We start from the raw sequence: 18,804 nt of genomic DNA on the forward strand, positions 1-18,804 counted from the left end.
CTGACAACTTAGGAACCTGTATGGGTCTAAGTTATTTTTGTATAGCTTGATGTTTTTGTAGGACTCCTAACAGTGAGAGTGGGGGACTGTCTCTGACTCTTTAGCATATTTTAAGGACCCTTTTCTTCCCAGTGGGTAGTCTTGTCCCAGCCTTAATATCAGGGGATGTGACTAGTTTTATTGCAACTTGATATGACATGTTTGGTTGATATCCCTGGGAGTCCTGACTTTTTCTGAAGGAAAATATAGGAAGGTTGGATCTGGGGCAAAGGGGATGTGAGGAAGAAGGACTGAAAGGAAGTGAAGGAGAAGAAAATGTGGTGGAGATGTAATATATGAGATGATGATGGTGATAATAATAGCCTGATAAGAGTCTGAAAACCTATCAAGAATTCAGATGGTCACTTAGGACACTTAAGACCAAAAAGGATAGTGAAGGTATCTAGAAGGTGAGAAAAATGGAAAATCAGATGTACTACAAAAGGCTTTGAAGAGTTAAGACTTTGGAAATCACATGCTCTGCCACTAAAATACCTCAAAAGAGCTTCTGAGGATAAAAGTAAAGGATCCCAACAACCCAGTAAGGCTGGGAACTTAGCTCACACCACTTGGCACTGGCCTTCTTAGCCTCTAACATATGAAATCTTGGAGCCATAAACTTTAAGATTCTAGGATTTAGATGCTCTGGGTTTGGAAGCCCAGGTTGTAGGTCTATGCAACAGAGGGCATTCCTGTTAAAGTAGCTGCCCTTTGCTGAAAGAAACCTCCATCTAGAGAGATGACAAAACGTAGCCACTATGTACTACATACTATGGTTCTAGTTCCTCCTTAAGGAGAACTTTCCAGTGGAAGATGAGAGGGTGAATTTTAAAGAGAGATAACTAAAAACTATCAGAAATGATTATAATTGTCCAAGTGAGGGTTAAAGGGAGCTAGGCTCCTTCTCTACCATGAAAACTTGGAGGCAAAGGTCCTTTCTGCCTGCATGATTACATCTCAAAGGGATAGCACCCAGGACCTTGAGAAACACATTTCCTAGTTGTAAAACTGGCAAGAAGCTTTTAAAAAGATTTATATGTCAAAGGGGAAAAGACAGGATTTACAATTGCAAGTTTTTTCAAGTCTTTGCTCTGAGAAAAAGGAGATGGATTCCTGGAGTTAGTAAGAGGACTGTGAAGACACAGTTTGGCTGCAGAACTTCTAAGGGCATCTCACTTGGTCTTAGAAACTAAATTTAAATGGTTATCTCCAACAGTGCGTATATAAAGTAATAGCAGAAATAAGGAAAGGCTGGAAACAAATATATATGAATATCAAGTACATAGAAAACATTAGTGACTCCATGGAGATTAGCCCATCTATATATGTCTTTTGATTTTAGAAGGTTACAAGATTACAGGGAATTCCGTTTGGGAAATGATCACAATGAGTGATCATGATGATGTCAAGTGAAATAGCCCAGGCAACAATAGCTTCATGAATAGTGCTGAGAGAGAATAATCTATACCAAAGATATATGTACCTGTCTCTGACCCTACATAATGGAGCATGGACAGTGTAATCAGCCTGCTACCAATTGGTTGAGTGATGGTATTGTATAATCAATCAGCTTGCTGTTCCATTGTCTCCACACTGGGAAACTGTTAGGGATTCTGTGGAAACTTAGAAGCGTCAATGGCTAAGTCATATTTGGAAGGGAGCCTCTTCAGATTGAATAGGTGCATAGCTTTTATCTGTGTGCTAGGTGGGCTCATAAAGAGGTGAGTGGAAACGCAGAGTGCTTGATGTAGAGACACTTTCCCCACCAGACTGCCAGTATATTCTTTAGTAAAGCTTAATATGGCTCCAGAGTAACTTCTGTGTGAATGCTTGTAGGAGACTCACACACATTTTCTCTATCCACTCTTCAGTTGAGGAACATCTATGTTGATTCTAGTTTTTGGGTATTACTAATAATGTTGCTATGAACATAGTTGAGAAAGTGTCCCTATGATATAGTGGGACAACTTTTGGCTATATGCCCAGGAATGATATGTCTGGGTCTTGAGGTAGAACTACTCCCAACTTTCTGAGAAACCACCAAATTGATTCCCAGAGTGGTGGTACAAGTTTGAACTCCCATCAGCAATGTAGATGTGTTCCACTTGCTCCACATCCTCACCAACATGTGCTGTCCCTTGAGTTTTTGATCTTTGCCATTCTATTGGGTGTGAGGTAGAGTATCAGAGTTGAATTTTTAGGGGAAGGGTATTTTTTGAGTATTTTTATTTTTTTTTATTGACACCCCAATCATAGCCACCCTCTTTTCTGCCCAGCCCCACCCTTACAAGTCACCCTTCCTATTACCCCCTCCCCTTTTCAGAGAAGGGGGGGTGCCCTTTGGTTCCACCCACTGTGGAACATCTTGTTCCAGCAGGTCTAGGTACATCCTTTCCCCCTGAGTCCCAACCAGGCAGTCCAATGGACCTAACATATCTATAGAATATTTCACCCAAATACAAAATAATATAACTTTCTCTTAGCACCTCATTGAACCTTTTCTAAAATTGACCACATAGTAAGTTACAAAGTAGGCCTCAACAGATATAAGAAAATAACACCTTGTATCTTATCAGGCCATCATCGATTAAAGCTGGAAGTCAACAACAACATAAACACCAGAAAGCCTACACACTCATGGAAACCAAACACTCTCTACTGAATAATCGCTTGGTCTCAGAACAAATAAAGAAATTAAAGACTTTCTGAAATTCAGTGACAATGAAGGCACAACATACCTAAATTTATATGGCATAATGAAAGCAATGCTAAGAGGAAAGTTTATAGCACTAAATGATTTCATAAAGAAATTAGAAAGTTCTCATATCAGCAATTTAAAAGTAAATCTGAAAGATCTAGAAAAAAAGCAAACACACCCAAGAGGAGTAGAAGGCAGAAAAAATCAAAATCAATCAGTTAGAAACAAAGAAAACAATACAAAGAATCAATGAAACTAAGTGCTGGTTCTTTGAGAAAATCAAGAAGATAGAGAAACCCTTAGTTAAACTAACTAAAAGACAGAGAGATAGTATCCAAACAAACAAACTCAGAAATGAAAAGGGAGACGTAACACAGACAATGAAGAACTTCAAAGGATCATCACATCTTACTTCAAAAGTCAGTACTCCACAAAATTGGAAAATCTTAATGAAATGGATGATTTTTCTAGACAGATACAACTTACTAAAGTTAAACCAAGATCAGATTCATTTTGATTTCCATTTTTCTGGTGATCAAGGACATTCATCATTTCTTTAAGCTTTTCTTGGCCATTAGTGATTCCTCTGTTGATTAGCTCTGTGCCCTATTTTTTTTAATTGGTTTATTTTGGTTGTTGGTGTCTAATTTCTTTAATTCTTTACATATTTGGATATTAGCCCTCTGTCAGATGCAGGGTGAAGATCTTTTCTTGAAAGGAGTGAATTGGCCTGTGCCAGGCTGACTCCATGACAGGCTGCAAACTAGCAGTTCAGGAGATCAGGCCTGATTTTCTACTTTCCAGAACTGGGCAAGTCAGTTACTGGAACAATTGCAGGCTTATATAAATGGGACCCTCTTCCCAGCTTGCAAAAGGACAGTTAACCAATCTAGTGACTAAGAGGTCCTTGGCATGATGCAAGAATAGTTACCCAAGTATATCTGAAGCAAGACTCTCACCAATCATAGCATCACTCAGACCCCCAGAGATAGAACCAACCAATCATTCATGATGTTCTTTTTTTTTGTCATTTTGTTTTGTTTTGGTTTGTTTTTTTGGCTTTAAAACTAAATCTGCAAGTTGAGTCTGGATCCTTCCATCCTGATGGAACTGGGCATGCAGGAATTTATACAGCAAATGCTCTTTGCTTTTGTATACTATTTGAGTCTGGGGAAACATTCTTCAAGATCCTAACAATTTCTTGTCATGGTCTCTAACCACTTCTTTTCAAGTTATTGGGCATCCAGCCAAATCATCATTGATACCCATGTGTCAGCCATCTTTTCATAGAGAGGAGACCTTTGCACATATTGTCTGAACTTGTTACTTTTATTGCTGACAGTCACAACTGAGTGTAAGTCTGTGTTTCTAAATTCATTCATTTGATTTTTCCCTCTATGATAACAGCTTTATGGGACTCTTTATGCATTTTTGCATTTTTCATTAAGTATCTAAAATATCTCTGTTTATCAGCTACCATCTTCAAGACAATTGACCAATGTGATTCTTTGTAGAATGTCAAAAGTGGGCAAGGGTTCTCTGGGATTGGTCAGAAGGTGGGCCAATTGTCTCATTTTTAAATCAAAACTAAGAAAGTATTTTCTTGCTGCTTCCAGATAAAAATAAATTATTTATTTTATTGCACATTGCTAGGAGAAAAAAACAGTATGTTACATGCAGTGTGACGGGGTCGTGTCATTGCTCAGTGATCTCATCTCTGGAGCATCAGCCACTGTTAGATTCATCATCTGGTTCCCGTCCATAGTTATCCCATTTCAAGACACCTGTGATTCCAGTTGGTATCTGACTGATTTTGTACAATGCTTTGAGGTCAAAATAGCCTCTGAAACTGACCCAGTGGTTAGTTATTGCTTTTGACCCTAGGCAAGCTGAAGATGGCCTAATTACTGTGTATGTGTCTCTATGGGACAAAATGCCAAATTAGGCGTTCTGGTGATTTATAAAAATGGTTCTTTTAACTATGTAAACAAGGACTATTGGAAATTCTCTCTCTCCCTCTGTCTCTCTCTCTGCTTCTATCTCTGTCTCTCTGTCTGTCTCTCTCTCTCTCTCTCTCTCACACACACACGGTCTATATACTTACTGAATTCATTATCATATGTATAAAAATTCCTTTTATAACACCCAAATATCTTATTGACATTTTGGACTTCCAAACAAATGGCAATTCATTATTAAGTCTAATAATGCCCATGAAATATGGGTTCTTATCTTCGTTTGTACTTCCTATTCATTCTGGTAACTCAGCTACAGTGTACTTTGGGAAGGGCTTCAAGGAATATAATCATACACTAGTGGCAAGCAGAACTCAATTTAATTTTAATCAAGAAGATCTCTGCTCTCTGAATTACCTTAAGTTTAAAAAAGCTGTTGGCAAGTCATGACTTGGCATTATGATGGCTTAAGTTTTAACCACCAGACTTAGAGATATTGTTTTCCTGTTATGTGGTTTAAAGTGTGTGATAAGTTTCCTACCTGTTTCAGTCCTTGGAACATTGAGAAGAATTGGTATTTTCTCGGACCTCTGAAGGTCAAAATAATCTGGGTCCTGTGTACTAATCCTTATGATGCACTTGCTCATCTTGTCTTTGATAGTTTTAAGTCCTTTCATTTGTTTTCTGCTACTCTGGCAACATGATTGTTCTTACTATTGAGGTCACTAGTCAGTCTCAGCTGCCACATCTCCACTGTAAATATCTGTTTAACTAAGATCTAAAGGAAAAAGACTGTGGTGGTGTGAATAAAAAATGGCCCTTGTAGGCCCATAGGGAATGGTTCTATTAGGAAGCATGACCTTTTTGGCATAGGTGTGTCTCACTCTTTACCTCCTGCCTATGGATCCAGACATAGTCCTCTTAGCTCCTTCTCCAGTACCATGTCTGTTTTACACTGCCATGCTTCCTACCACAACAGTAATGGACTGAACCTTAAACCTGTAAGCCAGCCCTTCCTAAGGGTTGCAATGGTCATAGTATTTCTTCATAGCAATAGAACTCCAATTAGGACAAGAAACCTTCCAAAATGAGGTTGCTACTGCTTGCACGATACTCCACAGATAACCTTACTTGATCCACACTTTTAATTTGGTTGTCCTTGCTGAGGAGTGATGGCAGTAAGCCCACTCATTTTGCCAGTGTTCTGTCATGAAAACTAACACAACCCAACCAATCTTTGGGGAGTATAAACATTTCCTCAGGGATTAAGCTGTGTAACTGACATCTGGTGAGTTTTCTTTTACTGCAGCTTCCCTCAGTGAGGTCAAAGAGTTTTCTAACAGAAGGAGTCTAGTTTTCTCAGATGCAGGAAAGCAAGTCAGTTCTGCAGGTCAGGGGGTCTTATGTGCCTTGGGGATTTGAGATTTTCCTTTTCATGAGCCTAACAAGATATGCTCCTTCAATCTTAGCAGTGATTTGCTTGCTAGTGAAGGTTCTAGAGCTCATTGTGAAACATGGAGAAAGTATGAATTTGAAGGATGGCTTTAAAAGTCCCAAATCTTCATGTCTATACTTAGTATTTGATTTTTAAAAAGTATGTACTTGTCCATAAAAGATACATATTATTATTTTGTATGTTTTATATATGCTTAGCTTGTTTTGAAGGCTTTTGCTTGTTTTTATATGTGTTCTAAGTTATGTCAGGATATATGCAGATATTGAGGTGGCCATCTGAGTATACCAAACTATGACACCAATCATTGTGGTGTTCTTTCTGGTGGATGAATCTGCTCACTCCTCTGTGCTGTGTTCAACTACAAGAGGAAACAAAATTCATATATATATCCCTTATTTCAGGATTTCTTTCCAATGGTCCCTTCTGTCACCAATTCTGTATCTATCACAGCAAAATAGACTAATAATTAGGGGAAAGAAAATTCAATATAAGAAAACTTAACTGATAAAATATAATTAAAATAAAACCAGAAAGTCTATGTGATATAAAATTTGCAAAAATCTAGGCATCCCAAAATCAGGTTTCATTCCATTCTAGGTATTGGTATTTGGTCTTTGTTAAGTGTCATCAGTAAGCCTATTCATTTTTCCAGAGTTCTCTTCATGGATACTAACACAACCCTGCCATTTGTTGGGATGTATAAATAGTTGTTTTTAGGGATGAACCTATGTAATTGACATATGGTTAAGTACTTGTTTTAGATTAATGGAAAATGAAGGTTAGCAGTCAGTTTTTCAGAAAAGCAACTATGAACATAATGGATTTTAAGAACATTGGAAGATAAACAAAAACCAAATGCTAATAGGTGATAGTAATATAAATTTTTAGTCTGAGGTCAGAGGTTCCTTGCAGTTGAGATCTCCTACGTGTGTAAGATCTACGTGAGTGAAATCTTCCACAGGAGTGGGAGCCAAACATGTGTGAGATTCTTCACATGGGTGGAAATACTGATACAGATGTTGATCGGAGGATTTGGTTTATGAGATGAGCCCAGTGAGTGTTCAGAGACACTTGCTAGAGAATGTAACTGTTTTGTTTGTTTTTTGGAAGTCATTAAGGAGATTACTCTGGAACCAACATGCTGTTGCAGATACCACAGAGAACCTTCAGGAATCTGAATAGGGGTCTTCTCTTTCTATGATGACTTTGTAGCAGTTAATTTTACTCTGGACTGATAAGGGTTAACAAAGCAAGGTGGTTGGCAAAGAGATGTTTATTAGACCAGGCTGAGTTTCCTAAATCAAGAAAAAGAAAGGTGAGTTAGGAGGTGACATTGGCAATTTGTTATTGGCAAAGATAAGACATCATACATAGACTGGTTTTGGATTCCAAATATTAGAGATTTCAATATGTATGTAGCAGCTATCCATACAAATATGTTTGCAATCTCAGGAGAGGGGCACTGAGCTGAAGCAAGAACCATTGTGTAAGAGTGGGTAATGAAGTTCAAAAGTGTTCCCCCAAAATCTAGAAGTTAGAGAGTGGAAAGTTGCATGGAAATAGAGAGTAGAAGCACACAGGCAACATCCTAAGCTATTTCAGAACTGTCTGGAATAAGATGAATCTATTTACAATCTGTCTGGAATAGTCAAATCCAAGTTTTCTCAAGAGATGAATGATAATTGAAAATAAATGCTGAAGATGGAAGGAGAGACATGATGGAAGCTAGCTGGGGATGTGGTAAAAATGGTAGCTGTGTTCTCAGATGGCATATCTATCCGTTTCTTAGGGATAGTGTGATGGGTTTTGGCCAGATGTCCTGAAGTTTAAACTATATCCTCTTGAAAACATAGTGGTAAGTGTCTAAAGGATCCCAATAATTCCTTGTTATATCTTATTCATTTCAAGATATTCATTTATACTACCTACGTTGTTTTTCAGTCTTGCAGACATATTAGATTTTTTTTTTTTTTTTTTTTTTTTTTTTTGGTTTTCGAGACAGGGTTTCTCTGTATAGCCCTGGCTGTCCTGGAACTCACTCGGTAGACCAGGCTGGCCTCAAACTCAGAAAACCACCTGCCTCTGCCTCCCAAGATGTATTAGATTTCTCATAATTTGGAGCGCATATTTTGAATAAATGGCCCAATGGATTTGTTAGTCATTTTTCTACAAAAGCAGTTTCTAGCATGATGGCTGTAATGAGATTGGAACTGAAGAGACTTTTGGAAAATTAACTTCTGTTCCTTCATTTGATGTTTATGAGCTAAGGTCAATGATGTTTAAATCAGGAAAACAAATGTATTTCTCAAGAACCATACAGCATTGAGAGTAGAGCTATGGTCATTTCATTCTGAAGATCACTAAGTCTGTGTGTCTATGTCCTTTCTCATCCTCTTAAACATGTTAATATATAATTTTAACAACAAAGCTATGAGCTACAGTGTCATCTTTAATAATTAAAGACATTCCTTAGGAATTGAGCTGGTGATGATCCAGTTTTCATTTTCAACCTGGAAGTTTTTGCTCTGTGTAATCAACCAAACAAGCTTGAACTGTAGTTTGCTCCCTTGGACTGAGAAGTCATCAGTATCTCTGTACATGACTTCCGCACACTTCCATTGTCTCTTAGCTTATGTCTTCTTGCAGTGCTGAAATGCTGCAATTAATAAAAACAGTGTAATCTGGACAAATTAATTTGAGCTCTTTACATGCTAATGGATATCAAAATATCAAAAGTTAAAGTCTTAGTTCTGATGCTCTTTCTCCAAGGGCTGTGTATTCTGCACTATTGTATTACACAAGAAACCAAGCAAACGAGTATGGAGTTGCAGAAAGGGGAGTTGAATGGTTTATGTCATTATTGTTATAGATGTGGGAAAACTGACTATACTTCTTCCCAATCAGTGAATTACCATGTCTCTGAGATTCAACTTGCCCCCTCTTATCACTCATTCTTCACCTTGAACATAGGGTAGTGGGAAAGATTTCCAAAGAGAGTCAAGCGTAGGCACTGTTCCAAGATTCTCCCCGAGTGTGATGATGATTTGTATATCCTTTGCCCAGAGAGTGGCACTATTAGGAGATGTAGGCCTTGTTGGAGTATGTGTGACTTTATTGAAGTAAGTGTGTCATTGTGGGTGTAGGCTTTAATACCCTCATTCTAGCTTCCTGGAAGCCAGTCTTCTAGCAGCCTTTAAATGAAGACGTACAATTCTCAGCTCCTCTTTCACCATGCTTGTTTGGACCCTGCCTTGTTCCTTCCTTGATGATAATGTACTGAACTTCTAAACTGGTAAGCCAGCTCTAATTAAATGTTGTCCTTATAAAAGTTGCCTTGGTCATAAAGTCTGTTCACAGCAGTGAAATCCTAAGTAAGACACCAAGTGTGGGTATTGTGTCAGGATCTTCCTCTTGTTATGAGTGGATATCTGACTCAAGGGTAACTACCATTATTCAAAAATGAAATACTATTTAACAGACAGACGGGAAATGCAAACTGAGTGTCCATCACCATACATTGAATTTCATGAGCATTTTACATGTGACTACTAGTTTTGCTAAGGATAATATTGATAATGAGGATCATAGTATAGTCCTTACATCACTGTCCTGTATGAACTTAGCTTGTTTTCTACTCTCTAGGAAAGATGGTGGCTTTATTCCTAAAAGAAAGTAAAATAATAGAAATAAATAAAATGCCTAGAATTATTTACTTCTTGACTAAAATATGTGTGCTATACCTCTAAGATTGCTATTTCTACTATTTACTCTGCCTATTGAAAATATCCTTACATTTATTCCTGCTTTATCAAATACTAACCTCTCATTAAGACACCTTTTTGTGGAAAATATATTTGTTCTACATAATAGTAATTTTCTCCTTCATTCACACATGGTTTGCTATTTAGACATTTCTGATACTATTAAGCTGTGAGCTTTAGAATGATTGGCTGTGCCAGTTTTCTCTGTGCCCTGTGTAGACATTGGGCCTGCCAAATAGCAAAGATGCCATAGGACCCATAGAAAGAGAAACTTGAATTTCTCTCTAAGTGAAGAGGACATTAGCTGTCTCATTGGATGCCTGCTACTGCTCTAAGCATGTGGGATTTGGAGGGTGGTGACTGATGGCATCCTCTACTCAGTTGTCACGAGATTGCATGGTCAAGTTGAATGGAAAGCAAATGAGAACAGGGAAGTGGGAGGGAGATGAATATGCCCAAATCTATATAGATTCTGACTGAAGTTTGACTCTCTAAACTAAATTTCCATAGCTATCTTCATCCTACTTTCTCAGTTGAGGAAAACAATACTTATTTTTACTTATTAGAATCCAGTGATAGATGAAAAGAAGTTAAACCTGAAGCAGATTGTTCAAATCCTTGCACCTAAGACAAGATTCTGTCCACTTTATTGCTTTAGAAATGTCTTTATACAATTTATTACGCAAAGGATAGATTTGCACCTATCATATAGACAGCATATTCAAAAGCTGTGCAGTATCTTATCAATATAGGTCACTTGATAATTGAAAAATGACCACATGCACCAATGAAGACTGGGGCTGATAGCAAATGCACATAAAACTATCAGTGAGAGGAGATTCATTAATTTCTCGATAATGCCAGCCACAGAACCAGGCGCGAGTGAGATTAAGGTGCCAACCTTGTGATAGGGTTCTTTTAACTTCCAAGTTCTGGGTTTTCAAGTGACACTAAATCGATTTGAGCCTGCCAGCTGTTTGGAAGCTCTGTGAAATGAATTGGGTGAGTAGGCTGAGCTCCTACTGGTAATGTCTTCAAAGGAGTAGAAGTGAGTAGTAGGCCTGATTTGTGACTTCACTTTGCAGGTTAGTGTAGCAACTTTTGGGGGGCAAACCCTCAAGGGCATAGGGGAAGTGAATGTCCTGTTATGAACTTACTTTGGCCTGGGGTTTTCTTCTCCTAATAAAATACTAGAATTGAACTGTGGAATGCATTAACTATTAATGTGTATTTGTACTCTGAAGCAGCTTAACGATATGCCTTGAGTCTTTCTGTAGGGTTATGCTCCCTCTGTTGTTATGCACTAGGAATCCTGGAACAATTTTGTTTACACCTTGTTTACACCTCTGTTTCCTATCTGTTACTAGAATAGTCCTTCCTCAATTTCAAGTTTTCTTTTTTAATCCTGTGATAGTATCAAACCTTAGCTAGGTAATGAATTTTCCTCTCTAATCCATCCTAATTAAAGCAATGATTATCCTTTCCCTAAATTATTTTAATTATACTGTTCCCTGTCCAGGAAGTCACGTTAGCTCCTAATTAGCTTGAAAATCAGAGGGATCTGTTGAAGGCCCTTAGCACCTTCTTGTCACTGTGCTGCCTTCATTCATAGGCACACACCTAAATGAAGAACCTTTTCCTTCACATAGACCTTATTTCCCCTGGGCTCTGCTTTTTTTGGGGGGGAGGGGGTGATTGTTTCTTTCAGAGTTGAGTGTATTCACAAGGGTCGGGAAAGATGTCTCAGGAGTTAAGGGTGCTTACTGCACTGTGTAAGCACCAAGTTCAAGAGTTCAATTCACAGCATCCTGTTGGGCTCACAACTGCCTATAATTCCTGGTCTGAGCCTTCTACACTCTTTTGTAGCCTATACCCCCCACACCACAGCATGCGCACGCCACACACACACACACACACACACACACACACACACACACACACCACAAACACATAAAAAAGGAAACTTAGAGGGAATTAAAACAAAGGATTTTTTTTAAGCTTGGGGAAATCAGGAAACAAGGTGCAAACACATGTATTACAAGCATATATTTAAAAATCTATTTATACACTACTCAATTATGAGCCGTTCTATATTTAGAATTCTTCCTCTTATACCAAAATACCTTCTCATTTACTTTCTCTGATGATGACTTTCTCCAGATTCTTCCCTTTAGAGTTTCATTAAAACAAAAAAACTAAAACCAACCAACCAACCAAACAAACAAAAAACAAAAAAACAAACAAAAAAACTTTAACATCAATAATGCTGAAACACATACACAAATGCACAGGCACAGGCATACATTTGAGCATTAAAGACTTAGCATACCCTATATACTCATTTTACTTACAATTTAATTGAGTAAGACAAAATAATATTAGACTAGTAGTAGACTAGTGTGAACAGTAACTTCTGAAAAGAAGCTGGAAATATGAGAGTGATTGATGGATTAGAACTTCAGTAATGTGGAGAGGTTGGAATGTTGCAAGTCCAGAATCAAATTATCTTGGACCACATTTTTTAGCCCTGTTAATAGCCATGCATTACTCAACTCTGTCAGTGTCATGACATCTTTTTAACCCTACAGTAAGTCATTTAGAATGTACAGACAAACACACAGCTATCACTGGCTGACTACATAGCCAGTCAGCCACTGGAGCATAGATAAGGTTTTCCTGCTTTTATGTAATCCACCAGTCTGATCTTTCCACCAATGTCTTTGTAAAAGTATCTTAATATATGGTTTTCATTACATATTTCATTGTTCTGCTACTTTACAAACTTCATTACAGTCTTAACATGTTGAAGCATAGAATTCTTCATGAACTAAATTGATATTCTTGGTATAGGGTCACTCATTTTTGGCTACAGAATAAAGTTATCTCTTATCCCCTGTGAAGTGTGTTTTGCCTGGGTGTCCCATCTGCTTACTTGTTTGTGCTGTTGGTCACCAATGTCTAAGACAAAGGTTAGTTCCCATGAATGCTCCCTGTGGGCGGCTCTACGTCCCCTTAACATTTAATCATCGACACAGATGGAGCCCAGGAGGGAGGATGAAGCAGACTGGTCCGCCTGTGCCAGCCTCTTAGCTCCATACTGGGATCTTGATTTTCTGTCTAACCCGCTGTTTCAATTTGAGAAGACTGTTTTTCTTTTTAGAAATTTTGTGATTGAGCTTCAAATTTTCATCTATTTTCCTTGTAAATTTCAGGAAGTCAAAAAAGCAAACCTCTATAATATTTTGAAGTTGGCATTTTACTCGCCTACCAGTAACAAGGAGGAAGATCATCCTTACCTGATGGACATCTCTATGTTCTGGAGAATGGGTTATCCAACATAAGCACCCCTTCCCCCAAAATAGTATTTGATTTACCATCATTTAATACTTTGAAAATACATGTTATAAATTTACCTACAGTTTGTAGTTCCTATAAACAGTAAACAGAAGACTTAGAGAGAATTAAAACAAAGGAATTTTTTTTTCAGTTTGGCGAAATCAGAAAACACTTCTCTGAGAGGACAACGTCAAGTCTCAGAGGATGGTAGAACTGGCTAGTTGAAAGGGTGAGCGGGGATGTTTGCTGTCATTTTGGAGTACAGAACAACATGGCCAAAGTCTAAAAGGTTCAAGGGTTGGGAGCTTGCTTGAGTTGAAGAGAAGCCCAGGTTGATAGGGACATGAATAAACTGGAAAATGGGATGAAGTGGGGGAGGTTTGTGTGTGTGGAGTCTAGGTCTTTGTGGACCATGCTCACAATAGTTTTGATTAGTAGCTGAAATCTTCCCATGTTTTTTTCCCCTCATGATTCTAAATCTGGATCTCTTTGTACTCTAGCTGAAGGGCTCTAGCAGGCTGGAGCAGACAGACTTGGTGCCAGCAGGTCATGCCTTTCCATCTTTTCTTTCTCTGGCAAACTATAGATTACATTCCTAAAGCCACCAAGGTCTATTCCCTTATTTGGTCACTTTCTTATTCCTGATTTATTCCTAAGGCTGACCACCAAGGTCCAGCTATTAAAACATCAGAGTCCAGAAACCAAAACTCTAAATTTGACTATCCTAATTAAAATACCCAGTCAGAGCTTACTATCAAGTCAGCCTAGCCTAAAGGGTAAGCTTCAGGTTCAGTAAGAGACTCTGTAGAAGGCCATAGATGAAGATATTCAAGCTCCTCCTCTGGCATCCTCATGTGTACTGATGGGCTTATGTGCCTATACACACAAATACACACATACACACACACACACACACAGACACACACACCATATATATGCAGTATATTTTGTGTACTTGTACAATAAGAGTAGACATTCTCCATTAATAGGACATATTTTAAAGTAATATAATGTGGCTCTCACACACTTAAATTATATAAGGAAGCAACATCCATGCTTGATCTTGGAAAACTGAGGTGTAATCTTTGTCTTTTACTCAATGACCATTTAGTAAAATGTGTGAGCTGAGGAGTATCTGTTTCAGAAGCAGTTAGCAGTAACAGTAAGATACAACAGAGAACCACCCACCTGTCAGTCTAGCACTTTCTCTCAAGTTTTTGTCCTTTCAATGTTTAATTCAAGCTAAGATATTTCACTCTGAGCATGAGAGGGGGTGATTGTATAGAAGAAAACACTATAGAAAGCAAATATTTCAAGAATTTGTAGACTTCTCCCACTTTCTCTCTCTCTCTCTCTCTCTCTCTCTCTCTCTCTCTCTCTCTCTCTCTCTCTCTCTCTCTCTCTTTCCTTGTCCTCATATGTGTAAAGGCAAATCAGGTGGCCAGCCATTCTCTCTTAGACATTAGCACAGATTTCTAAACATCCCCCTAGATACTTCTACTTATTTTCACTTAAAGGGAGAAAAAAACCCCACATTACCTAGACGCTTCTCTACTTATCACGAATCATGGAGTGCTTGAACCTGCCACTTGCAGCTATGATTAATGATGGACTTAAAGGCTCTGCTCCCCCACTCTGCAGCTGGCAGATGGAGCGGTGAAGGTATGACCTAGCTACATTGTTATTTACGTTCAAAGAAATGGTGTGACCGGCTGTGGCTTTCTCATTTGATTCAAATACCCTAAAGACAAAGGAGAATTCTGGAAAATTTATCTTTGCTTCCTCTTTTGTCTGTGCTGCCCTCTAAATTTTTAAACCAATACTCTTGGGATCTGAGCTTCAGTCTAAGGGTGATCTTGAGGTCTGAAACTTCATTCTAAAGGGACCATAATTGTGATTTAGAAAACCAAAGCTTTTGGACAGGTAATTAGCATAGTACTTTGTGTTTGAGAAGAGTATTCACTGAAATTATCACTTTTTAAGCTTGGGTACTGTACAGTAAGCATGTGTATTAGTCATTCTCTCATCAGATTATATGTAGCTTCTAGTTTTATTTTTCACATTCAGTGGTGTTTCTTATCAGCTTGGACAGAAATGCTATTCCTCACTGGTTAACACTGATCTTAAGAGTCTCTAGAGGGAACAAGCTGATAGAGTAAATACACACAAAAAGAGGGTTTGTTAAAGAGGCTATGACCAGAGTCTTTCAGCAATGGCTGTCTCTCAATTGAGAGACAGAGAATCCTGTCATTCTCTTGCTAAATCCAAGAGATTTAGCTGTCTCAATCTGGCACTGAAAGCCTGGAAGATTCTTCCAAAGTCTTTAGTCCATGCTGGAATCTCAAAGAACTGAGCTTTCAAATAGAGAATGATTTGCAGCAGCAGCAACCGAGTAGATGAACTGACCGGCAAGCATGAAGTCCAAGCACGGAGAACAGGGACACTTTCTTATTTTCTGAGAAGCTTCCAGGAGGTGCTGCCCACATTTACGATTTGTTTTCCAATCAATTACCAGTCAGAACAAACACCCCTCCCTAGACGTTCCCACAAGCCAAATTGCTCTAATTCCTCATTAAGACTCTTTTGCTGTTTTTTTTTAATTTATTATTTATGGTTGTGTCAGATTGACATTTAAAAGTAAGAATAACAACATTTCATTTGCAATTCATTTCAGTGGCCTCTGGGATTGAAACATCTGGGAGAAAAAGCCTTTGCTACAGGTGCATGGTAAGAGAGGGAAGCAGACCTGCAGTCAGAGGGGAAGCCAAGCACTTCCCAAGTAAGCAGGTGCAGTTAGATGTTGAGGAAGCTGCACCTCTGTCTATTAGTGACACCTGCTGGGAGACACTGGCTGGAGGGAATTTTTAGCTTCCCAAGTCCTGCTGACAGAATCTGAAACAGGTAAGTAGAGAAACAGTGAGCATGAAGAGGTAATATTTGGTGACTTAGCTGGGCTAAGATTTTACTAAGGGGATGTTTGAGAAAATAGTAAAAACGTCATAAATACTTGGTTTTGTAATTTTGAATATAAATTATACATCTTTATAAATAACTTGAAGCACTTTATCATTTAAAAATTTAAACCATTTAGCTCAATAATGATTTGTGAAAGTACAAAGTTGAGCACTAAAGATGAATAGTACAATCATACACTTTTATGTACCCACACTGTATTAGCACTTTCTTCATTGATTAGAACAAAATGCCTGGCAAAAGCAACTTCAAGAAGAAAGGGTTTACTCTGGCTCCATCAAGGCAGAGAGAACATAGTTTCCACGTAGTCAGGAAGAGGATGCCAGCTGGTCATGTGGCTGACTGTCATAGTCAGGAAGCAGAGACATTGTTGAACTGCGAAAGCTGAAGGCCTAGCCCTCTGTGGTCACTTTCTCCAGGGAGGCACCACCCCTCAAAGGTCTCATGACCTGAAACAGTGCCACCATCTGGTGACGAGGTTCTCAACCACGTGAGGCAGAGGATGATGTTTCATGTTTAAACAGTACACACCTATTGTGCTTCCTGTTCTTCAGTCCTTCCGGCTTCTCCTTCACAAATCCTGCTGTTCCTCCTGCCCACTCCATTCTGGTTTCTTTATGCACCAAGGTTTCCATCACCAATGTTTCATGTGTCAACCAACTTCCTTCTCATGTTTATTATAAGAGCCTCCAGGGTCCCCACGGTGACCAGAGAACACTCTTCACTTCTGTGACACTGAGAATGTATGTATCTTTTATTTTTTTCTTGTTTTCTGTCTTTCATCCTTAAGTAGCTTGCTTATGATATCTTCTTAACTTTATTCAGGATACATTTTATTATTCACTGTGGAAGATGATGGAGTATTTTTTGTTTTATTATACTCATTTGCTAAAACTTGCTACACACAACACAATGTGTCCATTCTCGTTTTAGTTAGGGCTTTATTGCTGGGAAGAGATGCCATGACCATGGCACCTCTTTTAAAGGAAAACATTTACTTGGGGCTGGCTTAGAGTTCAGAGGGTTAGTCCACTATCATCATGGTGGAGAGCATGGCAGTGTGCAGGCAGACCTGGTGCTGGAGAAGCTGAGAGGTCTACATTTTGATCTGCAGACAGCAGAAGAAAACTGTGTCACACTGGGCATAGCTTGAACATAGGAGACCTCAAAGCCCACCTCAGTGATATATTTCATCCAATAAGGCCACAGCTACTCCAAAAAGGTCACACCTACTCCAATAAGGCCACACCTCCTAATAGTGCCACTCCTTATGGTCCAAGCATTCAAACACCTGAGTCTATGGGGGTCATACATATTCAAACCATCAAAGTTCTTCTCTTCAGTGTAGACTTGTGGTAATTAACTCAGATCTAGTGGTCTGTATTAGGCCCTTTTGAAGTCCAGTCTTGAGGGAAATATGGGTAGTGATGTATCTGAGGTATTTTTCTTGTTTTTGTGAATTCTCTCCATTGGAAATGTCTAGAACCTGTGGCCAGGGCCTTGAAGCTTCTCATCTTTGCTTTCCTACTTTCTTGTTTTCTTTTTAAGAAATGTACAAGAAACTTGAGTTTATCTACGAGTTTTTTCTTTTGTATGCTTCAAAATTTTCTGCACATTTAATTTCCTCAAATCCCTGTGTGCCACATGTGATTTATAGAATTCTCTTTTTGGTTTCTTTAATGTACTTATTATTTTTCCTGAGGATACTATCTTTGCTTTGGATGCTGAAGTTAGACACTTTCCTCGGGTGCTTCTATCCCAAGTCAGTCATACTTTGATCTGCTTGCAGTATCTAACCAGAGCATGTATACGTCACCTAGCCTCAAACACATTCTAAAATTACCAGTAAAACCGTCCTTCCAAACTTGACTCCTTTTCGATCATGTACTTCAATGAATGATGACTGTATGTACCCAACCATTAAAGTTAAACCTTTACAAATTATCTTGGTTCCTCTTCATTTTTAACACCTACCTATTATCTAACCATGACCTACAAAAGCATGAAATTTGTCCTCCATATTCCAGATGTTTTAGTCATGTTAACTTTTGGGATCCATAAACACTTAAGTTTGTTCTTGTTTAGGACCACATGTCCTTGGGCCACTGTGGCTGCCTACATTTTTAGATAACTTGTTCTTTTGCACATTTAGACCTTAGTTAATTTCGACCTTCATAGGGAAGTATTTCCTGGTCCTCTATGTGAAGTCAGGAATAGGAGATGATGTATTACATCCTGCACACAGCATGCATTACTTTGTATTTCAATGCTTACTTCACTGTATATGCAGTGGGTATTTTCATTACTGTTTGTTCTTCACCACCTGTAGAGTTCACGATGCAAGGACTTTGTCTCTTTTGTGTATAACTATATTCCCAGTGAATAGCACACTGTGATAACTCAGTAAATATTTGGTAAATATAAAACAATTACATGCAAAATACAAATTGCTTATTGAAGTCTCCGGATATAGTGGTTGAGCAGATGTCTGCTTTATTTCCCTCCATTGTTCATTCTGGTTAGCTAGCTAGTGAATTTCTTCCCTGTGGAGTAAATCTCTACCATATCCAATATCTTCTACCTTTC

The sequence above is a fragment of the Grammomys surdaster genome, unplaced genomic scaffold, assembly GCF_004785775.1.
Source record: "Grammomys surdaster isolate TR1022 unplaced genomic scaffold, NIH_TR_1.0 138, whole genome shotgun sequence".
In the NCBI taxonomy this organism is placed as follows: domain Eukaryota; kingdom Metazoa; phylum Chordata; class Mammalia; order Rodentia; family Muridae; genus Grammomys; species Grammomys surdaster.